We start from the raw sequence: 27402 nt of genomic DNA, 5'->3' as shown, positions 1-27402 counted from the left end.
TACCGAAAACCATCATGCTTGTTGTGAGAAGCTCCGGTTGTGAGAAGCATATACACAAACCTGCCCCAAATGGGACAAAATTTGTACCATGACATGTTGATGCCACTCCATGATAGCATGCCAAGTTTCATGAATTTCAGACAAGTTTTGGATTTACTAGAATTTAAAAACCATGCATCTCAATGTTTTGCCGACAATCAACGGTGCCCCGGTGTTTGAAATTCATTCCCATTTCTTGCATGGGACCTATGCATGCACACAAGGACACATATTTGATTTTTCAACCAATTCATATGCAATGGAGCATGTGCATGTAGTTCAAATTTGAATTATTCACATAAATGCATTGAAAACTCAATTAATGCATAAAGATGTCCGAACGAACCCTGAAAAATCACAAAAAATCACACAACACTCCTGTTGTTCTAAGTTGACACGAGAAAAAAATTGAAAGCAACAAGAGGCAATGGATATCGTTTGATCCACAAAGGTGGGACGTTCCCTACCGAAAACCATGATGCTTGTTGTGAGAAGCTCCGGTTTGTTTGAAGCATATACCCAAACCTGTCCCAAATGGGAGAAAATTTGTACCACGGCATGTTGCTCCCACTCCATGATAGCATGCCAAGTTCCATGAATAGCAGACGAGTTTTGGATTCACTAGAATTTAAAATCCATGCATCTCAATGTTTTGCCGGCAATCAACGGTGCCCCGGTGTTTGAAATTCATTCCCATTTCTTGCATGGGACCTAATCATGCACCCAAAGACACATATTTCATTTCCAACCAATTTATATGCACTAGAGCAAGTGCATGTAGTTCAAATTTGAATTATGCACATACATGCATTGAAAACTCAGTTAATGCATAAAAATGTCCAAACGAACCTCGAAAAATCACAAAAAAATCACACAACACTCCTGTTGTTCTATGTTGACACGAGAAAAAAATTTGAAGGCAATAAGAGGCAATGGATATCGTTTCATCCACAAAGGTGGGACGTTCCCTATCGAAAACCATCATGCTTGTTGGGAGAAGCTCCGGTTTGTGAGAAGCATATACCCAAACCTGCCCCAAATGGGACAAAATTTGTACCACGACATGTTGATGCCACTCCATGATAGCATGCCAAGTTTCATGCATTTCAGACGAGTTTTGGATTTACTAGAATTTAAAAACCATGCATCTCAATGTTTTGCCGGCAATCAATGGTGCCCCAGTGTTTGAAATTCATTCCCATTTCTTGCATGGGACCTAAGCATGCACCCAAGGACACATATATGATTTTTCAACCAATTTATATGCACTGGAGCATGTGCATGTAGTTCAAATTTGAATTATGCACATAAATGCATTGAAAACTCAGTTAATGCATAAAAATATCCAAACGAACCCCAAAAAATCACACAACACTCCTGTTGTTCTAAGATGACACGAGAAAAAAATTTGAAAGCAATAAGAGGCAATGGATATCGTTTCGTCCACAAAGGCGGGACGTTCCCTACCGAAAACCATCATGCTTGTTGTGAGAAGCTCCGGTTTGTGAGAAGCATATACCCAAACCTGCCCCAAATGGGACAAAATTTGTACCACGACACGTTGATGCCACTCCATGATAGCATACCAAGTTTCATGAATTTCAGACGAGTTTTGGATTTACTAGAATTCAAAAACCATGCATCTCAATGTTTTGCCGGCAATCAACGGTGCCCCGGTGTTTGAAATTCATTCCAATTTCTTTCATGGGACCTAAGCAAGCACCCAAGGAAACATATTTGATTCTTCAACCAATTTATATGCAATGGAGCATGTGCATGTAGTTCAAATTTGAAGTATTCACATAAATGCATTGAAAACTCAGTTAATGCATAGAAATGTCCAAACGAACACCGAAAAATCACAAAAAATCACAAAACACTCCTGTTGTTCTAAGATGACACGAGAGAAAAAAATTGAAAGCAATAAGAGGAAATGGATATCATTTCGTCCACAAAGGTGGGACGTTCCCTACCGAAAACCATCATGCCTGTTGTGAGAAGCTCCGGTTTGTGAGAAGCATATACCCAAACCTGCCCCAAATGGGACAAAATTTGTACCACGACACGTTGATGCCACTCCATGATAGCATACCAAGTTTCATGAATTTCAGACGAGTTTTGGATTTACTAGAATTTAAAAACCATGCATCTCAATGTTTTGCCGGCAATCAACGGTGCCCCGGTGTTTGAAATTCATTCCAATTTCTTTCATGGGACCTAAGCAAGGACCCAAGGAAACATATTTGATTCTTCAACCAATTTATATGCATTGGAGCATGTGCATGTAGTTCAAATTTGAATTATTCACATAAATGCATTGAAAACTCAGTTAATGCATAGAAATGTCCAAACGAACCCTGAAAAATCACAAAAAATCAGGCAACACTCCTGTTGTTCTAAGTTGACACGAGACAAAAAATTGAATGCAATATGAGGAAATGGATAGCGTTTCGTCCACAAAGGTGGGACGTTCCCTACTGAAAACCATCATGCTTGTTGTGAGAAGCTCCGGTTTGTGAGAAGCATATACCCAAACCTGCCCCAAATGGGACAAAATTTGTACCACGACATGTTGATGCCACTCCATGATGGCATGCCAAGTTTCATGAATTTTAGACGAGTTTTGGATTTATTTGAATTTAAAAACGATGCATCTCAATGTTTTGCCGGCAATCAACGGTGCCCCGGTGTTTCAAATTCATTCCCATTTCTTGCATGGGACCTAATGTGACACTCCAAAATTTTCTTTTGGTTTTTAGCAAAAACCTTGTTGGTTTTTGAAGAGAGGCCATTTAATTTTTTTTTCCAGAAAACCTCTCTCTTAAAAACTTTCACCTTTGGCAAGGATTTTCATTTACATCCTTTTCAAATTGGGTGTTTGAATTATGGAAACTTTTCTTCTGAATTCTTCTCCTCTCAAATGTATTTTTTTGAATTTGATTATTTTCATTTAAAAGGAAAACCCTAGGAGTTTTTGGGGCTTCTCTCATTTTGGAACCACCCATGATTTTATTTTGCCTCATGTGGAGAGACCTCCCAAAACCCCTCCCTCCACTTTGGAACAATCTAAATTCTCTGTCCCATCAAGTCCAAACCATTTTTGAATTTTATTTCCTTTATTTTATCCCAAAACAATTCTGTCTTTCATTATGAGCCTAAGTAATTTTCAAAGCAAGTACCTCATTGCCTTTGAGTTTTTATCTCAAACCAACTCCTCTAGATTGTCCTTAGCATCCACAACCCAGAACCATCTTGATCCACTCTCCCTCTTTTCAAATTTTTCAAATTTCAGTCTCTGCAAGTTTGGACAAGATTTGCCAAATTTGGTGAAATTCATATCTCCTCTTCTCCAAAAATTCTACCAAAATTCAGGCAGCCTCCTGGTGCAATGAGAGGCCACCCCACCAAGTTTCAGCTCAAGGAGAAACCCCTACATACCAAAATCATTCTGTCGAACACCTGGCCGGCACTGTTTCCCTGCATTTTCAGAAAAGTTCAGAGTTTCAAAGTTCAGTATCGTTTTTCCTTCGTCAGAGTTCAGTCACGCGTCGACAGTGCGCCTGGCGCGTTGCGCACAGCCCCTCCTCCCTGTCCGGAGCACCGCACGCATGCTTGGCCGGTTCCTGGCGTCGGTGGCACGCTGGCCCGCCCTCGCCGGCGTCTTCTTCGGCGTCGGGACCTCCTGTGGCGGCCGACAGAAGGCACCCTACGGCACAACACCGTTCTGCACCGCCCAAGCCACCTGGGAGCTCCGCGGGGCCGTCTCCCTTGCCAGCGCACGCATGCAGCACCGTCACCATGGCCTCGCACATGCAGGGCGCGCTCCCTGCCGCCGACGTGCCGCACGGCCGTTCTGTTGGGACAGGCCATAACCTCCTCCCCCCTTGCTGAGTTACGCACCGGGATGGCCTCGTTACTTCATCTAGTCGATGCCCAAGCCCCTAATCCAACTGCCCAACCACAGCACTGCCGTAATCACTCGCCGGACTTATCCCGTTCACGGCAACCGCCTCGGGCCGGCTATATATAGCGCCCCCAAGCTCACTCTCGCCCCCGCACACCTCCACCACCACACTGGACCCCGCCCAGCAACTGGAAGAGCCTCGAGGGGCCCTTCTTCCTCGACTCCGGCCGCCTCGTTCCGCCTCGGCCTCCGTCTTGATTCACTCCGGTGAGACCATCCCCGGCGCCGAAACTTCGTCAGTAACCTCCTCGAGCAACCAGAGAGCTAACCCCCACTTTGATTCGATCCTTGCAGCCCTCCTCGGCGAGCTCCATCAACGCTCGAACCACCGTCCGCCGGAGCAAGGGCCGCCGTCGAAGTGGTGCTCGCCGGCGACCACCCACCGATGCGGAAGGACACGGTGAAAATGTTGGTAACCTCCGATCCCCCTGCCTCGCCGTGGATCGCCGTCGGTGACCACCGCGGCTCTCGGGCACCGTCGAGCTCTGCCGCCTCTTTTGAAATTTCAAACCTGACGGGCGGGACCCGCCTGTCAGCCTCTCTAATCTTTTAAATGAACCGTTTTCTGAAAACGTCTTCTGCCAAAATGTGTCTCCCCTCTAGGCCGGCGTATTCTCAATCGAAGCGTTTTCTGTTTTTATAATTTAGCCCCTGGGAACTTTCTGTTTCATTACAGATGAGTCCCTGGACTAAAACCCTTATAACTTTTAAACAAAAAGTATTTTTGGTTGATTCTTTTTCTGTCCTCTTAGAATTTTGTCTAGTTTTTTTATCAATTTATTTGAAAAACATTTGGAATAATTTTGTGCACCTCACGGTATTTACGTTAGCGCGTATGTTTCTTTATACCTTAGATACCGAAGGAGGTGACGGGACCGCGAACTTCACTGAGCTAGACTCCGACTACTCTGAACCAGGCAAGCATGTTTGAACTTTTGATATGATGATTGTTTTGACATGTTTGCATTAAGTAGTTTCATGGCATGTTGATGAGCATACCGACGAATGTCATGTTACATGCAACGTTGAGGCAAGTGAGTTTCGAAAATCCATAAGTGGATGGATGTGAGTATGCATGGCCATGTGTTGGCATGAGGATGGGTAAGATGGCAGTGTTGTAGCATGCCAGTCTTATGCCAGACTATATGACTGCAGTGTCAACCCGTATCGGTCCAGTTCCTTCCATTTTTCCTTCCCTGTACTACCACATGTTTTCCGCAAGGAATATGGCTTAGTAAGTTGCAAACCGCTTTCTTGGTACACACCAAAAGGAGAGGCCGTGATGATGGTTCCATGGCCCTGGATTAAAGCCAGTCATCCGGTCAAGGGGCATGGGTGTTTCCGGTTGGGACCGAGAGGGGGGCACCCCTTAGAGCGCGCGTATATAAATTTGATCCCATGCTATTCGAGATTGTGATCTCCCCGTCTCAAAAGTTTTTCTTGGACGATGTCTAGGGTGATTCCTGGCATTGAAAGGTAGGATGGGTGTGTACTGGCTAGCTATGTTTTCTTCCGAAAGACCGTAAACGGAACTAGTCCTACGTGACTACGGAAATCCGTTGGCTGTGGGAAAAATTTTCGTACAAACTCTGCAGAGTCATATATTCCTTTGAATCATCTATTCCATGTCCATGTTCAGTATTATCTTATCCTGACAAATGTCAGTTTTGATGACAGAGACTCCGGTGAATCACATGAGTGCTAAGTCCGGTTAAATGTTTATTCCTGTGGATGGACTAACTCGTTTATTATCATGAATTGAATATGTATTATGAGTATTATTTACTTGTGAATAAAAGCCCTTTCTGCGATGTCGCTTAGACGTTCGACAGTGGCATTGTTATTATTTACTTTCAATAAAAGCCCTTTCTGCGATGTCGCTCAAACGTCCGACTGTGGCATTGTTATTATTTACTTTCAATAAAAGCCCTTTCTGCGATGTCGCTCAGACGTCCAACTGTGGCATTGTTATTATTTACTTTCAATAAAAGCCCTTTCTGCGATGTCGCTCATACATCCGACTGCGGCAGTACTGTTATTTACTTTCAATATAAGCCCTTTCTGTGATGTCGCCCCGACGTCCGACTGTGGCACGCATGTCTTTTATTTTCAGTTTAAGCCCTTTACGTGGTGTCGCTTAGACGCCCGACTGCGGCATGATCTTTATTTATTTGTTCACCCTTCGAGGCGTCGCTTCAGACACCCGATCGGTTTCCTATTATTTCTTTTTGTTGGGTTTTCAGGCAGACTACCACCGATTCCCTTTTTACTTACCTTGCTTGCTAAATTTTGAATGTGCATTGGTAAATTAATCATGACGCATCCATGCATGCATTTGTTATATCTTACGTCCGAACTGTCTTGCGAGTACTTTCAAAGTACTCACCTGGCTTGTTGATTTGGCCAGATGCTGACGAAGGCGATCTCATGGATGAAGAATTTGATAGCGAGTCCGACGCCTAGAGGAATCCCAGTCAGTCTCGTACGACCCTGGATTTGGTCACTGTATTATATCCGCTTCCGCTACCAAATAAATTCATCGAGCCTCACCTCGACGCTCGATGAGATGCCAGTTTTAGAGTCATGTATCTCACTCCTGCTGTGATTTTCCACCACCACCCTATCCTCGAGTAAGTAGTATGCCTCCACACCACTGTGTCATATCCGCCATTATGTATAATTATTGGCGTGCTTGTAATAATTTGGTTGAGCAACCGTAGCTCGACCGTGTAATATATTTTATGCTACTGGCTTATTGTATCAAGAATTTGTCTACCAGTAAGGAGGATTTTTCTCATACTGGACTAAAAAGATTGGTTTCTCAATAAACATTTTTATTGGAAAACCGGTCATGACACCTAAGCATGCACCCAAGGACAAATTTGATTTTTCAACCAATTTATATGCACTGGAGCATGTGCATGTAGTTCAAATTTGAATTATTCACATAAATGCATTGAAAACTCAGTTAATGCATAGAAATGTCCAAATGAACCCCGAAAAATCACAAAGAATCACACAACACTCCTGTTGTTCTAAGTTGACATGAGAAAAAAAATTGAAAGCAACATGAGGAAATGGATATCGTTTCGTCCACAAAGGTGGGATGTTCCCTACCGAAAACCATCATGCTTGTTGTGAGAAGCTCCGGTTTGTTTGAAGCATATACCCCAACCTGTCCCAAATGGGAGAAAATTTGTACCACGACATGTTGATGCCGCTCCATGATAGCATGCCAAGTTCCAAAAATTTCAGACGAGTTTTGGATTCACTCGAATTTAAAAACCATGCATCTCAATGTTTTACCGGCAATCAATGGTGCTCCGGTGTTTGAAATTCATTCCCATTTCTTGCATGGGACCTAAGCATGCACCCAAGGAAACATATTTCATTTTCAACCAATTTATATGCACTGGAGCAAGTGCATGTAGTTCAAATTTGAATTATGCACATACATGCATTGAAACCTCAGTTAATGCATAAAAATGTCCAAACGAACACCGAAAAATCACAAAAAAACACGCAACACTCATGTTGTTTTATGTTGACACGAGAAAAAAATTTGAAAGCAATAAGAGGCAATGGATATCATTTCATCCACAAAGGTGGGACGTTCCCTACCGAAAACCATCATGCTTGTTGTGAGAAGCTCCAGTTTGTGAGAAGCATATAGCCAAACCTGTCCCATATGGGACAAAATTTGTACCACGGCATGTTAATGCTGCTCCATGATAGCATGCCATGTTTCATGAATTTCAGACGAGTTTTGAATTTACTAGAATTTAAAATCCATGCATCTCAATGTTTTGCCGGCAATCAATGGTGCCCCGGTGTTTGAAATTCATTCCCATTTCTTGCATGGGACCTAATCATGCACCGAAGGACACATATTTGATTTTTCAACCAATTTATATGCACTGGAGCATGTGCATGTAGTTCAAATTTGAATTATTCACATAAATGCATTGAAAACTCAGTTAATGCATAGAAATGTCCAAACGAACCCCGAAAAATCACAAAAAATCACACAACACTCCTGTTGTTCTAAGTTGACACAAGAAAAAAAATTGAAAGCAATAAGAGGAAATGGATATCATTTCGTCCACAAAGGTGGGACGTTCCCTACCGGAAACGATCATGCTTGTTGTGAGAAGCTCCGGTTTGTGAGAAGCATATAACGAAACCTGCCCCAAATGGGACAAAATTTGTACCACGACATGTTGATGCCACTCCATGATAGCATGCCAAGTTCCATGAATTTCAGACGAGTTTTGGATTTACTAGAATTTAAAAACCATGCATCTCAATGTTTTGCCGGCAATCAATGGTGCCCCGGTGTTTAAAATTCATTCCCATTTCTTGCATGGGACCTAAGCATGCACCCAAGGACACATATATGATTTTTCAACCAATTTATATGGACTGGAGCATGTGCATGTAGTTCAAATTTGAATTATGCACATAAATGCATTGAAAACTCAGTTAATGCTTAAAATTGTCCAAACGAACCCCGAAAAATCAAAAAAAAATCACACAACATTCCTGTTGTTCTATGTTGACACGAGAAAAAAAATTTGAAAGCAATAAGAGGCAATGGATATCGTTTCATCGTCAAAGGTGGGACGTTCCCTACCGAAAACCATCATGCTTGTTGTGAGAAGCTCTAGTTTGTGAGAAGCATATAGCCAAACTTGTCCCAAATGGGACAAAATTTGTACCACGACATGTTGATGCCGCTCCATGATAGCATGCCAGGTTCCATGAATTTTAGACAAGTTTTTGATTCACTAGAATTTAAAAACCATGCATCTCAATGTTTTACCGGCAATCAACGGTGGTCCGGTGTTTGAAATTCATTCTAATTTCTTGCATGGGACCTAAGCATGCACCCAAGGACAAATATTTGATTTTTCAACCAATTTATATGCACTAGAGCATGTGCATGTAGTTCAAATTTGAATTATGCACATACATGCATTGAAACCTCAGTTAATGCATAAAAATGTCCAAACGAACCCCGAAAAATCACAAAAAAACACGCAACACTCCTGTTGTTCTAAGTTGACACGAGAAAAAAAAATTGAAAGCAATAAGAGAAAATGGATATCATTTCATCCACAAAGGTGGGACGTTCCCTACCGAAAACCATCATGCTTGTTGTGAGAAGCTCTGGTTTGTGAGAAGCATATACCCAAACCTGCCCCAAATGGGACAAAATTTGTACCACGACACGTTGATGCCACTCCATGATAGCATACCAAGTTTCATGAATTTCAGACGAGTTTTGGATTTACTAGAATTTGAAAACCCTGCATCTCAATGTTTTGCCGGCAATCAACGGTGGCCCGGTGTTTGAAATTCATTCCAATTTCTTTCATGGGACCTAAGCAAGCACCCAAGGAAACATATTTGATTCTTCAACCAATTTATATGCATCGGAGCATGTGCATGTAGTTCAAAATTTGAATTATTCACATAAATGCATTGAAAACTCAGTTAATGCATAGAAATGTCCAAACGAACCCTGAAAAATCACAAAAAATCAGATAACACTCCTGTTGTTCTAAGTTGACATGAGACAAAAAATTGAAAGCAATATGAGGAAATGGATAGCATTTCATCCACAAAGGTGGGACATTCCATACCGAAAACCATGATGCTTGTTGTGAGAAGCTCTGGTTTGTGAGAAGCATATACCCAAACCTGCCCCAAGTGGGACAAAATTTGTACCACGACATGTTGATGCCACTCCATGATGGCATGCCAAGTTTCGTGAATTTTAGACGAGTTTTGGATTTATTTGAATTTAAAAACGATGCATCTCAATGTTTTGCCGGCAATCAACGGTGCCCCGGTGTTTGAAATTCATTCGCATTTCTTGCATGGGACCTAAGCATGCACCCAAGCACACATATTTGATTTTTCAACGAATTTATATGCACTGGAGCATGTGCATGCAGTTGAAATTTGAATTATGCACATAAATGTATTGAAAACTCAGTTAATGCATAAAAATGTCCAAACGAACCCCGAAAAATCACAAAAAATCAATTTGAATTATGCACATAAATTTGAATTATGCACATGAAATTTGAATTATGCACATAAATTTGAATTGTTCACCTGAAATGGCTAGAAAACCAATTTAATGTATAAAATGTTCAAACAAACCCCGAATAATTCCAATTCTTTCACGACACACATATAGTTGCATGTTGACTCCTGATAAAAGATCTAGCAATTCAAACACCGTCCATTGTCGTTGTGACTCCATTATGTAATTCAAATCAAGATGAAAGATCAAGTAGATCGCACACAGTTTATTATCAGCAACCGAGTGAGATGTAGTACAAAATATGTTGGAGCAGCGTCGGTGTATAGTACGCGTATGGCTTATGCGAGAAGGTGCGTCGAATACAGTCCACAGGCGGCGTCTCAAGCACACTAGCTCGCTCCCCAAATATCATTTCACTGTTTGATCGTCGCCGGTGAAAGATGGGCACGTGGACCCGCGTCGTGCGGGCAACTTTGGTGGCCCACTCTGGTGAGAGTGCGGCCATAGCTGCCATGCACGTGCTAATAAGGTGCATGAGCGCGGCCGCAATTTGCGACTGGGCGGCAAAGGCAGCCCAAACGGGCGTTGTTGCATCTCAGGTGGCGGCAGCAACATCTGCCTCGGGGATAGCAACTGGCGAGAGCGGCACAATAGTTGTCCGTTCTGCAGTGGTGGCCTTAGCCCTGATGGAGGCCGCCCACAACCATTTCGAGGCTGCCCACGCCCAGCTCTAGGCGGTCATCGCACAAATCGAACGATGCTTCTCCGACAACGATCGGCAACCCACGGCCAAAGAGCTGGCAATCGCCGAGAGCGTTCGAGCAGCCGTACCTTCCTCCGCCGCATAACTTGCGACGACGGAGCCCGTCCAAGCCCAGATCGTGTCCGCCCATGCCCAGCTCGTGGCGGCCTTTTCCAAAGAGATGGAGGACGTGGATGGCGAGATGCTTGCCGAGTATGGTGCAATGGATGCCATGGAGCCCGTTCCCCAGGAGACCGTCGGGCGCAAGCTGGAAATGGAGGCGGCGGCGGAGATCCACGAGCACCAGCCGTAGTAGTACTCTATGTTTTGTTTAATTAATAGCGCCGGTCTTTAATTTGTTAGAGTAATGTTTAGGTCAGCTAGCTCTGTTTAATTGCTAAACTTGCTCAATTAAGAAGTGTGGGTGTGTTGTAGTCTCCTTTGTGTACCCAAATTATGCAATGACGTGGATGACCACTTTAACCATGGAAATTCGAAACTACACTTTTGACGTTCAAACTCATCACACACGGGTTAAGCTATCTGAATCGTTTATCATGTCCACATATCATACACAGTTCTGAATAAGGGACCGTGTCTGATGACACTTTGTGCGCCAGTTTTTTGGCCGAAGTGATTCCAAATTTTCGGCTTCCGCGGAAATATCTACCTCCTCGACCCCTCCCCCTTACCAAAAGCCACATTTCACCTCTTTCCACCTTCCTTTCCAAGTTGAAACCTTCACTCCTTGCTTGCAGCATTGCCGTCTCCTCGCCGACAACCCTCCTTCATGCTGCTCGGCCTCCTCTATCCAGCCAGGTAATCCACACCCTACCCCATCCTCCTCCTCCTTCCACATCCCACATGCCCCGACCGTCGGCACGAGCGCAACACCTTCCACCCTTATCACCGACCCCTCCACCAAATAAGCACCGGCCTAAGCCATGGTGCACGTAGTATAGCTAGGACCTCAAGGAGCATTTGGCAGCGGAGAAGCAAATCGCGGCCGCACGTGCGGAGGAGGTTGGGATGGCTGCCATTCGTGCCGACCCCCAGATCTTGGAGGAGCACCTTGCCAATTGCGTGTGCTGCTCCTCCGTTTCCTTCACAAAAACTAGTCAATTGTGCTATCTAATTTCACCATGCAATCTGCTGCTCTAGTGTATATGTTCTATATGTCGTGCAGTGTGGTGCTAACTTATTAACTATTTTGTTAATTAGTTGTCGTCTTCAGTTAACTGTTGGTTCAATTATGCAAATGTGATGTTCAATTCTTTAGGCTGCAATTTTGTATTGTCTTCGATGTGAGAAATAAATCAAATGTATCTTTACAAAATTGTGGGTGCATTCTGTTATTGTATACCATGTGAGGAATACATTGAATTTAGCTGTACTAAATACATGAGAAACAAATACAATTGCTACAATTGGCTATAGTTAACTGTTTGGTTAACTCTCTGATCTTCTATTAGGAATATGTTATATTGTGCAATGTGGTGCTTAGTTGATGTTTGGTTCATTTGTTGTGGTGTTTAGTTAACTGCTTGGTTCAATGTTATATTGTGCAATGTGGTGCTCAGTTAATGTTTGGTTCTCTTGTTGTGGTGTTTAGTTAACTGCTTGGTTCAATTCTCCAATGCGATGTCCAATTGTCGTGGGTAGAATTTTGTATGTTGTGCATGTGAGGAATAAATCGCATATTAATACATGTTTCGTTTAATACATGAGAAACATATACAAGTGCGATATTTCGTAGTTCTTAATCATGTTTGGTTTGGGTAAATAGGTTTTCCGTGTGGCTTCAATTAATCTAATGAATCTGCAATGTGCTTATTTTTCATCAACATATTTTACTGATAGCATGCGAACCCTTACTTTACCTGATGACTAACTACCTTATATGTGTTGCAGGGAAACAATGGGAAGCACTGAGGTTTATAATCGAGGTTAGCACGTGCATGGTCCGTTGTCTAATAGCACATTATTGTGCAATTGCAGGAACCATTCTAATATTTTGGTTTTTAACAATTTGGTCTTGCACATGTAGGTCCTGCTGTTAGAGGTTTTGACCCACTGTTTGACCCTTTTTGCATATGGGGAAATGAGTTGTCCATGAATATCAAACAAATCAAGAATCTCGGAAAGATTGTTAGGATAAAGAAATTAGCGACAAAAAACAACAAGATATTTGTCTGCACAATGAAGAAGACATCAATTCACCACAAGATGGTACTAACTATTATACCTTGCCTTTTTTATTCCTTTGCCCCATTTCCTATATAGAGAAGATATTTATGCACATCCTTCTTTTCAGGACTTTCCAAAGCAGTTCACTGATGATCACCTCTCAAACCATCTCTATGATCAGGAGGCGAGGAAGGTTTTCATACAACACCCACGGTTCAATATTGAAGTGTTCCTGAAGAGGTCGAAGGACGGACGGTCAATCATCCACAGGCATTGGCCTAAAGTTGCAAAGACCTTCAACATGAATGAAGGCTCAATATTCGCCTTCCGCTTTAGCTGTTTTCCAGATAAGATGCATCTGTCTATATAACGTCTATGATGCTAATTTCGAAAGATTCTACATGTTGCATGTGGAACTTGCTGCTGGTGCAGTTGTGTAATGGGGTAGCTGAGTGCTGAAGCTATATCATGTTTTACTCTGATGTATTTCAATTATGAAATTCTGCTTCCTTAATATGGAAATGAAATATATTGCGTTCTTAATGTGAATGTCAATTAGATTAATAAATGGATTATTAATAATATGTCAATTAGCCCGCTAATGTCGAATTAGCCTACTAATTGGGTTTTGATATTGCAAACGTTTGTTGAAAAAAGACCGTGGGCGATGACCTCAGGCAACGCACACAGTTTCTAGGAATAAACCGTGTTTGTTGAAAAAAATGGATTATCAATGAACAATCACACATGACTTTCTCTTGAAAACTGTTTGCGTTAGGCCACCTTGCAGAAATGTTTACCACATAAAAACTGTGTGTCATGGATAGCCTTTGCCACACAGTTTCTTCTATGGGCTGTGTGTGCTACATTCAATAATGCAAATGATTTAATGGGAAAAATTGTGTGTGATGTACCTATGAACAGAAACGTTTTCCTTGGATGTGCATACGTATGGAAACATTTAGCGGGGACTGACTGTGTGGGATGTACTCTCGACCGGAAACAATTTCACCGTATAATTTTATTTTTTAGCTCTACTGTATGTATTTCTGTATTTGAGTGCTCCTTGGTCGCACACGACCTCATTTTGCCGAACATGTGTGCCAGGAGGGCATATGCCCGATGGTTTCTGGGTCGTGTGGGAAGGACCCCCTATCACCCACACTCACTTGGCGACGGTTCCAAATGTCATCGCAGAAAGGGGTAAAAACATTTTGTTTAGGACCGACGCGCACCAGCGGCAGTCTTTCTTCGAGGATCGCTGCAAATGAGTTAAGTTGATGAGAACCTAGTGATTCAACAACGGACATGAGTACCTGTCAATAGAGTATAGGCGCGAAGAATTTGGAGAGGTCATATGTGTTCTTAGAAGTTTTTGTAAATAAGAGCAGGTTTGAGAAATTTGACCAGATGTGTCTTGAGGAATTTCACAAAGCGTTCTTTGACTTAGTTTCCAGAGTTGTATAGATTGAAAATCCACACAATTGAGGAATCATGAAGGAAAATGTGGCTTATAGAAACAAGTCAAGAATAGATGTTTGTATGAGGTGTTCAGAGTGTGAAGATTGACGAATAAATACCTTTCGAAGATTTTGAAGAAATTCTAGAATCAATAAGGGCAGTAAATGTAGCTTTTAATTACCATTAATGAAGAACACGACGAACTGGGAATGTAGATTGGATGTTCGTCAGTCCAGATCTTCCATACCCTAACTTGGTAGAGGAGACAGTTACAGCGGTAGCGGAGTGAAGAAATCCGCGAGCGGCATGAGTACGACGGTGACGAGGTCGAGGCAGCGAAGCTCTTCCTCACCGGCGATGATGGAAGTAGCGGAGGCGCTAGGTTTTAAGAGCTCGAGCGAGGGAGTGAGGTCGAGCAGAGTAAAAACAGTACGAGGAGGGTGAGGGGTATTTATAACCGAGGTGAAAAACCGCTCGTCTGTGGAAAATGGACGAACGTGTCCCTAACCCTTCTCATCCTTGTGACATGTGTCACCCACATACAGAGAGGTGGAGATTGTGAGTGATCGTGGGTGAATAAATAAGTATTATCATGGGATGTGGAACGGTTTAGGCAGCAACAGCCGAAAATTCGAATTAGAATATTTTATAGTTTCGTTCACAGATTCTTCAGCTGACAAGGACATAATGAAGATTTTGAACGGGTTTCAAATAGAATGCACATGAAGAATTTGTGAACAGACTGGGTTGAGTATAGCATAGAGGGGGGAAGGATCCGATCACATTCACTTAGCAGAAATATCAACTTGAAGAAATAACTATAAGTGAATGCTGTAGAGGACATAAACTCAAATTGCGAAGTGAGGACATTGCAAAGTTGAAGAAATCAACTGAGGAAATTCATGATGAAGAAAAACTCAAATTGAAGATTTTCAACTTTTGTTGGTAGCGTGACCCACCGTATAAGAATGATGATTTCAGACGTTGCGTACAATTGCCGTAGGGCTCTGAGAATCAAATTGTTCGTTAATTTCTTCACACTTAGAGGGTTAGTCTTCATTAATTGAAGAAAAACTTTACTTCATGTGTTGCACATCTAAGTCATCAATTTTGCATAAGTTATAGGATGTGGTGTCCTTTTCGAAGGACATTCGAAGATTCTAAGATATTTAGCTCACACCGCAACTTGCTAAATCTCTTCTCATCCAAGGGCTTTGTGAAGATATCAGCTAGCTGTTCTTCAGTCTTCACGTGCTCGATGGAGATGTCGCCCTTAAACACATGATCATGAAGAAAATGATGACGGATCTGAATGTGCTTTGTCTTCAAGTGTTGAAGTGGGTTATGAGCAATCTTGATGGCACTCTCATTGTCACAATAGAGTGGCACATTCTTCACATTGATGCCGCAATCCTTGAGAGTTTGCTTCATCCATACCAATTGAGCACAACACGATCCAGCAGCAATGTACTCAGCTTCAGCAGTAGAAAATGATACACAGTTCTGTTTCTTCAAAGACCATCATACCAAGGATCGTCCGAGGAAATGGCATGTGCCTGATGTTGACTTGCGGTACACATGATCACTAGCATAGTCATAGTCTGAATATTCAATGAGATTAAAAGCCAGGCCCTTGGGATACCATAATCCAAGTGTTGGAGTGTGAGCTAGATATGGAAGAATATGCTTCACAACCTTATGGTGTGATTCCTTTGGTGTAGCTTGAAAACGGGCATACATGCAAACACTACGCATAATATCTAGCCTAGATGCACATAAACACAATAAAGAGCCAATCATGGAGCGGTATACCTTTTGGTCAAAGTCAATACCATTTTCATCAGTGCATAGATGGCCATTTGTGGGCATAGGGATTTTGACGCCTTTGCAATCTTGCATGCCACATTTCCTCAACACATCCTTGAGGTATTTCTCCTGACATATGAAGATGCCATTTCGCTGTTGATGAATCTGAAGACCTAAGAAGAATTTCAATTCTCTCATCATTGACATTTGATATTCTTCACTCATCATGTAGGTAAATTCATCACTGTAACGTTGGTCAGTAAAGCCAAAGATGATATCATCAACATATATTTGACACACAAATAATTCATCATCATAAGCTTTGGTGAAAAGAGTTGGGTCAAGTGAACCCGGTTTGAAGCCTTTCTTCACGAGGAATTCCTTCAAAGTGTCATACCACGCCCGAGGGGCCTGCCTGAGGCCGTAGAGGGCCTTATTGAGTCTGAAGACTTTATCGGGATGCTTTGGATCCTCAAAACCTGGGGGTTGAGCAGCATATACTTCTTCCTCAAGCATACCATTTAGGAATGCACTTTTCACATCCATTTGATATAAGATGATATTATGATGGTTATCTTAAGCAAGTAATATGCGAATAGCTTCAAGTCTAGCAACAGGTGCAAAAGTTTCACCAAAATCAATTCCTCCAACCTGTGTGTAGCCTTGAGCTACAAGTCATACCTTATTCCTCACTACAAGGCCATTTTCATCTTGCTTGTTGTTGTAGATCCATTTTGTGTCGATGATATTGTGCTTGCGAGGGTCTGGTCGCTTGAGAAGTTCCCAGACGTTGTTGAGCTCGAACTGATGTAATTCCTCTTGCATAGCTTGAATCCACTCAAGCTCTAGAAATGCTTCATCTACCTTAGTGGGATCTGTGATAGAGAAGAAAGCAAAGTGCCCACAAAAGTTAGACAAATGTGAAGCTTTTGAGCGTGTGAGAGAACCTGGTGCATTTATGTCGCTGATGATTTTCTCAATCTGCACTTCATTAGCAACGCGAGGATGAGCTGGTTGACGATGAGGAATTTGCTCAGCATTTTCTTCAGAGCCATTTTCTTCAAATGCACCAGCATGTTGTTCTTCACGTTCTGGAATGACTTCTTCAGCAGATTCTTCGGTAGGAACGAAATCCTCAGTAGCCTTGAACTTAATGGATTCCTCAGGTGGTATTTCATCTAGCACAGGAGGTAGGTGCTCTCTTTGTGAGCCATTAGTTTCATCGAACCACACATCTATAGTTTCAACAACCTTGTGGTAATAGGTGTTGAAGACTCTGTAGGTATGCGAGTCCTTACCATAACCAAGAATAAAACCTTCATGTGCTTTCGGTGCAAATTTAGAATTGTGATGCAAGTCTCTAATCCAACATTTAGCACCGAAGACACTAAAATAACTCACATTAGGTTTCTTGTTTGTGAGGACTTCATATGAGGTGTTTCTGAAGAATTTGTGAAGATATACCCTATTGATGATCTGGCACGCAGTATCAATTGCCCATGCCAGAAGCAAGGAGGCGTCTTGTACTCATCAAGCATAGTGCGGGTCATCTCAACAAGAGTCCTGTTCTTGCGCTCCACGAAGCCATTCTGCTGAGGAATATAAGGAGCAAATAACTCGTGAGTAATATCAAGTTCATCAAGATAGTCATCAAGACCAGTGTTCTTGAACTCAGTTCCATTGTCACTTCTGATGTGATTGATCTTCACACCAAAGTTGGTTGAAGCCCTCGAGGAAAATCGTTTGAAGACTTCCTACACTTCAGTTTTTTAAGTGATGATATGCACCCATGTATAACGATAATAATCATCAACAATGATGAAGCCATGTAGAGATGCAACATTTGTGAATGTGGCATAATGAGTAGGGCCAAAGAGATCCATGTGAAGAAATTCAAATGGACGAGTGGTAGTCATGATGGTCTTTGAGGGATGCTTGGCCTTGGTAATCTTTCTGGCTTTACAATCTCCACACAAATGGTCCTTGTTAAATTTGACACCCTTGATGCGAATGACATGCTTCTTCTTCGCGAGCGTGTGCAAGTTCCTCATGCCAGCATGACCAAGTCATCGATGCCATAGCCAGCCTTCTGAAGCTTTTGTAAGTAGACATGTAGCAGGTTATGGTCTTGTAGAGAAATCAACAATATACAAATCTCCTCTCCTAAAGCCTTCGAAGACTTTGGAATTGTGAGCTTCCATGATCACAATGCAATGATACTTGCCAAAGACAACAACCATATCAAGATCATAAAGCACTGAGATAGACATGAGGTTGAACCCTAAGGACTCGACAAGCGTGACTTTGTCCATGTGTCGATCCTTTGAGATTGCATCCTTACCTAGACCCAATACCTTGCTTTTGCCTTTGTCAGCGCAGGTCATATGCTTCAGATGCGATGGAGATAAAGCAGTGTCCATCAATAAGCTCCTGTCACTGGTCATGTGATTCGTACATCCACTATCGAGGACCCACTCTGTGGCTTTGGGTTGATCATCCTGCAGATGAATTAGTGCAGATTTCGAACTCCTATATTTCATCAGTGAAGAATATGACATCAAATTCATCAGATTAGTTTCATCAAGCGATAAAGCAGGTAAAGTAATATGAGGACGTAAGAAATAAAAATTCATTTCTTCATGATTAGCTTACATCCTTTCAAGCTTATTCAGGTCTCCAGGAAGTTCTTTAGAAGCTTTAGGTTCGTCTGGAGACCTGACCCTGTATAAGAAGTTAGTTCTTTTTCTTCACCACTCACATCTGAAAGGGTGGCAAAGAGTTCATCATTCTATGATCTCCATAAGAGAAGGTGGCATAGATGCCAATCCACTTCGTTTCACATAAGAGGGGTTACGGTAAGCATATGAGTAAGCAAAGAAATTATTCGAGGATTTATGAACATAATTATTTGAAGAATAGTGCACATATCCATAACCCTTAGACTTTCCCTGTGAAACAGAGGTGTTAGCATGATGATGTTCATATGAGGAGTTTGATCCATGTGAGGAGTGTGGTCCATATGAGGACTTGGATCCATATGAATACTTCGGTGCATATGAAGAATTTGATCTGGGATTCCTATTCTTCACAGGTAGTGTCATGATGACATTCACCTGAAGAATTTCAAGGCACTTTTTGGGAAGCTAGATTTTCTTCATAGGAGGACCGTTCCTGCAGTTAGTGCCAACATATCTAGCAAATACTTCACCATTATGATTTTGAACAGTTTATAATTGGAGTCAAATGACGCATCAGAAGAATATGAAGATTCACATGTAAAGCCATATAAAGTAGATGGATCCACTGAAGTTCCCTTTGCAGCTACCCATTTAGTTTTGGGATACTGCTCAGGTTTCCAGTAGGTCCCATCAGCATTGAGTTTCCTCTCAAAGGCAATACCCTCTTTCCTAGGGTTCCTATTGAGGATCTGCTTCTTAAGCACATCACAAAGAGCACGATCCCCTTTGAGGCTTTTGTACATGCCTGTCACATACAATTCCTTCAGCCCTGCATGGTTAGTGATACTAGCAGCATCCTTCAGATGAGGAATTAGTGATATCAGAGACAGGTGAAGAATTTGCAACAATAGAAGCATTTGAACTTTCAGGAGATGAATTAGCAGATTCACGTTCAATGCACTTCAAAATGGAGGAATAAATTCTTCCAGAGTAGCACTGATTTGTTGAGAAAGTAATGAATCGCGCTCCTTCTGAAGATCTTCATAACTCACTCTTAACTTTTGAAGATCTAGCTTTCTTTAAAGAAATTGATAAGAAAGCTTCTCATGATCAGATAAGAGAGTGTTATGATGACTCTGAAGATTATTAAACTAAGTCTGAAGTCTCTGATGATTTTTCCAGTCAAAGTTTTAGTGCGATCCATTTCTTCACCCAACATATCATCGCTTTTGTCTAGCATATTTTGAACCTTTTCAAGAGCCTTTTGTTGTTTGATAGGAATCTTAGCAAGTTTAGAATAGCTAGGCTTGAGGTTTTCATCAGATTCATCCTCACTTGATTGAGAGGAGGGATACTTGAGTACCTTTGCACCTTTTGCCATGAAGCAATAGGTGGGAGCATAGTCATCATTGTCGTCAGTGATGTTGGGGAGGTCCTTTTCCACAGTGTTGAAGATGGACTTGCTGACGAATGCAGTAGCGAGGGCTAGGCTTGCCACACCAGTGTCTGACTCCTCAGAAGCCCCCTCTTCCTCATTTTCCTCAAATTCAGCCTTAGAGTCCATTTCCTTGCTAATGAATGCCTGAGCCTTCTTGGAGCTGCTCTTCTTATGAGATGAAGACCTTAAAGGTTTTGATGAAGAGGACTTTGAAGATTTCTTCTTCTTCTTTGAATCATCAGAACTATAGTCCTTGTACTTCTTCTTCTTTGATTCCATTTCCCACCGAGGCCAATCTTGAATGTAGTGACAGGGTTTCTTGCATTTGTGGCAAAGTATCTTCTTGTAATCACGAGATGAGGAATCTGATCTTAGGTCAACGCTTCTTGAGGATTTTCCAAAATGACCACGTCCTGAGAACTTCTGGAATTTCCTCACGAGCATTGCTAGCTCCTGGCTTAGTTCTTCAGGATCACCAAGGCTGCTACCAGAATCTTCACCTTCAGATTCAGACACTGCCTTGGCCTTCAGATCTCCTGATCTGCCATAGCTCGGTCCATAGAGATATCTCTTCTTAGCAAGTTGGAACTCATGAGTGTTTAGCCTCTCAAGGATATCAGCGGGATCAATTGACTTGTAGTCTCCACATTCTTTTATCATCAGTGCAAGGGTGTCAAATGAGGAATCAAGCGATCGAAGCAATTTCTTCACCACCTCATGGTCGGTGATGTTAGAGTCACCAAGTGCTTGAAGCTCATTTGAAATGTCAGTGAGGCGATTGAAGGTTTGCTGAACCTTTTCATTGTCAAGTCTTTTGAAGTGATTGAAGAGATTGCGAAGAACGTGAACTCGAGAGTCACGCTGGGTTGAGACTCCTTCATTGACTTTGGACAACCTGTCCCAGATAAGTTTTGCTGTCTCCAAAGCACTCACTCTGCCATACTTCCCTTTGCTCAGAAGGCCACATATGATGTTCTTCGCTTGAGAGTTGAGTTGCTGGAATCTCTTCACATCAGCAACATTCATGGTAGGAGTGACGGAGGGGACGCCATTTTCCACAATGTACCAGAGATCGTTGTCAATTGCCTCAAGATGCATTCGCATCTTATTCTTCCAGCAGGGGTAGTCCGTCCTATCGAAGATAGGACACCCAGTAGAGACCTTGATCATACCTGCGGTCAACATAACTAAAACTCCAGGCGGTTAAATGAAAATCACAGAACAAGGGAGTACCTCGCTCTGATACCAATTGAAAGTGCGTTAAGTCGCCTAGAGGGGGACTGAATAGGAAATTTTTAAGAATTCTTCACTAAGGAATTTCAGTGTGAGGAAATTCCTAAGCTAAGAACTACTTGTAGCGGAAAAAAACTAATCCGATGCAGACATGACATAACATAAGCATGGACATCATGATGAATAGGAATCAAACACAGAGTACAAAAAGCATAAGCATAGGATAAAATAGAATGAAGACAAACAGACTGAAAAAATTGAACTAAGGAAACTGAGAATGTCCTCAGTCAAAGTCTTCAAACAGATATAATGATTTGGTAGACCATTTCCAACTGTTGTGACAGTTGTATGTCTGGTTAGAGGGGCTAGGTATTTAAACCTAAGGACACACAGTACCGGACACCCAGCACTCACCGTATTCTCCTTGAACTAAGGTCACACAGACCTCGTCCAATCACTCGTGGTAAGTCTTCAAGTGACTTCCAAACCTTCACAAACTCGGTCACTCAGCGATCCACAATTTCCACTTGGATGCTCTAGACCATGACGCCTAACCGTCTAGAGGATGCACATTCCTCAAAGGTAACAAGCGTCGGTTCCACACATGAACAATCTCTTCAGTGATGCTCAATCACTTTGGGTTTGTAGGTGTTTGGTTTGGGGTTTTGGATTTTTCCTCGCTTGATGATTTTCGCTCAAAGTCCTCGGAGGATGGGATGCTCTCAATGACAAGTGTCAGTTTCTCATGGAGTAGCCAACCAGCTAGTGGTTGTAGGGGGCGGCTATTTATAGCCTAGGGAGCAGCCCAACATGATAAGACATAAATGCCCTTCAATGATATCACCGTTAGGTCGGTGGATATTTTGGGACAGCTGGCGTGTAGCACAACAACGGTCGGAAATTTGAGGTATCAAATTCCTCAAGGCTATCATGTTCCTCACTTGTAGGCAATCCGCACTGGCAAATTCCTAATTCCTCAGTCAGGACCTCAGAGACCAGAAGAACTTCATCTCTGTGACTGAAGAAATTGACTGAACTATATGAGATTTCCAATGGCTTCACTCGAAGGGATTGGTAGGTGTAGGATTTTGAGTTGAGCATCACTTGGAAACTTTTCCGCGGTTTTACCTTGACCCCCTTAAACACTACGGTGTTTCCTATGACTCAAGAAAGAGAAAATGAAACTACAAAAACAAAAGTATTCATGCTTCATGTTCCTCGAATGAATATCAAGTCTTCATGGTCACATCAATTTCTTCACTTTCAAAGTCTTCGAAAAGCCTTCAGAGATCCAAAATCTTCAGTTGAAGACATTCATTTTTAGGGGTCGACTTTCTCTGTAAATATTAAACTCCTCATAGACTTATGGACCTGTGTATACTCACAAATGCATTAGTCCCTTAACCTATAAGTCTTCAATACACCAAAATCACTATGGGGCACTAGATGCACTTACAGGGCCTTTTCTAGGGATATGCCAAAGGGGGAATCGATCACGGAGGGCTTCTACATCAACACCATTGCCTCTCCGATGAAGCGTGAGTAGTTTACCACAGACCTTCGGGCCCATAGTTATTAGCTAGATGGCTTATTCTCTCTATTTGATTTTCAATACAAAGTTATCCTCGATGTTCTTGGAGATCTATTCGATGTAATACTCTTTTGCGGTGTGTTTGTCGAGATCCGATGAATTGTGGATTTATGAACAAGATTATCTATGAATATTATTTGGTTCTTCTCTGAATTCTTATATGCATGATCTGATATCTTTGCAAGTCTCTTTCAATTATCGGTTTAGTTTGGACTACTAAATTGATCTTTCTTGCAATGGGAGAAGTGCTTAGCTTTGGGTTCAATCTTGCGGTGTCCTTTCCCAGTGATAGTAGGGGCAGCAAGGCACATATTGTATTTTGGCATCGAGGATAAAACTATGGGATTTATATCATATTTCTTGAGTTTATCCCTCTACATGATGTCATCTTGCTTAAGGCATTACTCTGTTCTTATGAACTTAATACTCTAGATGCATGTTGGATAGTGGTCGATGTGTGGAGTAATAGTAGTATATGCAGAATCGTTTCGATCTACTGGACATAGATGTGATGCCTATATTCATGATCATTGCCTTAGATATCTTCATAACTATGCACCTTTCTATCAATTGCTCGGCAGTAATTTGTTCACCCACTGTAACACATGCTATCTTGAGAGAAGCCACTAGTGAAACCTATGGCCTCCGGGTCTCTTTCCAATTATATTACATCTCTTTTATTTACATCGCATCTCGTTTACTATTTTGCAATCTTTACTTTCCAATCTATACAACAAAAATACCAAAAATATTTACTTTACTATCTCTATTAGATCTCACTTTTGGGAGTGACCATGAAGGGATTGACAACCCCTTTATCCCGTTGGTTGCAAGGTTCTTGATTGTTTGTGCAGGTACTAGGTGACTTGTGTGCTGTCTCCGACTAGATTGATACATTGGTTCTCAAAACCGAGGGAAATACTTATGCTAATTTGCTGCATCACCCTTTCCTGTTCAAGGGAAAACCAACGCATGCTCAAGAGGTAGCAATATAGCATAAAACTTGAGAAAGTCTTCATGAACCACCGGTAGGATTTGAAAAAAATGAATGAATCACAAAGGAAAAGGAATCTTGAGCGAACCACCCTATGAATTAGAAAATGAATGAAGAAAAAAGAATGCCTCACCGGGAAGAATTGGAAAAACCACAAAGATACTTGGGGGAATTTAGAGACAAGAGAATGAAGAGATTGCGAACGGATTAAAGAATACTTTATAGACGCACCGGGATAATTGGGTAATGGTAGCTGGAATGTGAGGACGAAAAATTATTTTGGAATGATGGCCTTCAGATAATTGAAACGGAAAAAAAATGCATGCAAAGCATTTGGGACGGTCATGAAAAGAATTTTCGACGACTCAAAACAATTGAGAGGATGGCATGAAGCTTGCACCACGAATCATTAAGAGAACAAATAAGATTTAGGGGAAAACTCTTCTTCGGTCTTCAAATGTTGAGAATCACAACGAGAAACACCACCATGGATAGTCGAGGCACTCCGGAACAATGAAGAATAGAAATGTTTAACCAATAATGAAAATGTTCTCAAAGCAATCTTGGAGAAGGAATATACTAATGATAATTCATTCTGACGTCAAACTTTGAAAAGAATTTGAGAGTAGCTCTAGAAAAATAGAAGAGTCAGGTAAGATCCTGGGAAAATACCTGTGGGTTATGGGCGCACTCAAAAGAAACGTCGTTGAAATGATTTTTAAGAGAGATTGCACTGGTTTAATTAAATGGCTTGAATGAGGTAACAACCTCGAAATAGCTTGAATTGATGCAGGATGGAAAGACGAATCTTCAGAGATATCATCAGCACTCTGGAACAATTGAATAGAAAGCGGGGCATGATTATGAGGTGCACCGGCATGGGAAAGCATTTGAAAAGAGGAAAGGTATATTATCAACACCAAAAGCTTGAATTGAATCCACTAGAGAAGAAAAGAGAACGAAGAATGATGAACTTATGGCTCCTGAGAATCTTCACAAGTAATCACCAGCTGAAACTTGAAACAAAAGACTGAAGAGACTTCACATAAATAGAATGTATACTTGACTGAGATTTTAGACTCTAGGAAGAAAAAGGGAGAGTGGGTGGGAAAAAAAGAAAGACAACTTCGGACGGAGAAACAACGTCTTGGAGGATGAACTGAGGATTGATCTTGCCAAATACGAAGAGGATCAAATCAACTTGACGATAAATGCACCGGATGAAAAGAGCTGACAATGAACCAAAGCACCTGCATGATCCTAAAGAAAATTCAAACGGGAAGAGTAGAATAATCAAAACACCTACGTCATGATTTGTCACCAGAGCGACGAAGGGGATATGGAGTAAACAAAATTCCTACTCTCCGATATAACTAGACTCCAAAATAGTTTCCTTTTAGACTCAACAACGGCCATGCTATGATCAATCAAGGGGGCTCCTATGGTTGGTCGAGGCTTTGATACCAACTTGTCGGGCCCAATATGTGATCCTATCCAAGAGGAACTGGAAGGTCTCACCAAGGATAGAGTGGCATATTGAAGACACTTTTGCAAGCTGGATATCATTACATCGTACCATTACATAATTGATGGGGATACATACAAAGGGCATACAAATGCCACATGAATACATCAATTGATATCAACCATCATATAGAAGAGCGGCATCCGACTACAAATGAAACCAAACTAAAAACAAGAATGACATCCACCCTGCTAGCCTAGGCTGCCGACCCGGAACATATCCCTCAATCAAACACGAAGCAGAAGAATAACTCCACAGGAAGTAGACATCACTCTATGAACGTCGCACTACCTGTACCTAACACTGTTGTTGTAGTAAATTGTGAGCTACGAGGACTCAGCAATCCCATTACAATGGGTATAAAGACTAGCAAAGCTTAACGGGAATGGAATGAATAAGTGGTAAGGTTGCAGCAGCACTAAGCATTATATGGTGGCTAACTTACGAGTATAAGAATAAGACGAGAAACTAAGCAATGACCACAAACTAGTAATGACAAAGAAGTGATCCTGAACTACCTACGTTCAAACATAACCCAACCATGTTCTCTTCCCGTTCTTTGTCGAAAATAGACAATCACAGTTACATATGTTGTTGGTGTATTTTAATGAGTTTAGTGTCAAGTTCTCTACAACCGGATATGAAAAACTCCCATCTTCCACATAACTGTGGGCTCCACTTTCGAAAGATTAAATCATATAGGGGTGTCCCAACTTAGTCCATCACAAACTCTCACGATCAATGGAGGAAAATCCTCCTCCCGGAACAACTCAATCAAGCTCGGAATCCCAGTTCACAAGACATTTCGACAATGGTAAAACAAGTCCAGCAAGACCTCCCGACGTGCCGACACCTTGATAGTAGCCGCACATATCTCATCTCACACCACGATCAGATGAACACTATGTACGACAGCCAAAAACCCGAGTTGCCCCATGTGACGCCACAAGTGGCTCTAGTTTGGACCAACACTCATGAGGAGCACTGGCCTAGGTTGTTAATTAAGAGTCCTTGGGTGCTAGCTGGTCCCTACGCAAGTTTTCGTTGTTATTAGGCAAATGGTAAAACCAATGTTGGGCCTTGCTGGAAGAGTTTTATCCAAAGTGAACTATCAAGGGGGGCCCATAAACCCCAACCATGTTAGGAACACAAAATTCAAGGAACATAACACCGGTATGACAGAAAGTAGGGCGGCAAGAGCGGAACCAAACACCAGGCAAAAGGCTGAGCCTTCCACCCTTTACCAAGTATATAGATGCATTAACTAAATAAGAGATATTGTGATATCCCATGATATCCATCTCCCAACATGGAACAACCTGCAACTGCACCTCCCGCTAGTAACGCAATAAGAGGAGCTGAGAAAAGAGGTAACATAGCCAAACAATGGTTTGCTAGGATGGTGGAAAAGCTTAGAGGGTAACATGGCAATCTGGGAGGCTTGATAAACAAGTGGTAGCTCGGTAGTGCGACATAGTGATAGCATCGAGACAACTAGCACAACAAAGATAGTAGTGAGATCCAAGGGAATGATCATCATGCCTGAAATCCTACTAGGAAGAAGATCAATTCCATGAAGTAGACGAACCAACGAAGTCGAATGAATCCTCACAATCGCAATAAAGTCAGGAACTATTGAGAAGAAGCACTACCAGAAAGAAGCAAACAACACGGTAAACACACAACACA

The sequence above is a fragment of the Triticum dicoccoides genome, chromosome 4A (genome assembly GCF_002162155.2).
Source record: "Triticum dicoccoides isolate Atlit2015 ecotype Zavitan chromosome 4A, WEW_v2.0, whole genome shotgun sequence".
In the NCBI taxonomy this organism is placed as follows: Eukaryota; Viridiplantae; Streptophyta; class Magnoliopsida; order Poales; family Poaceae; genus Triticum; species Triticum dicoccoides.
This window is presented reverse-complemented; position numbering follows the sequence as displayed.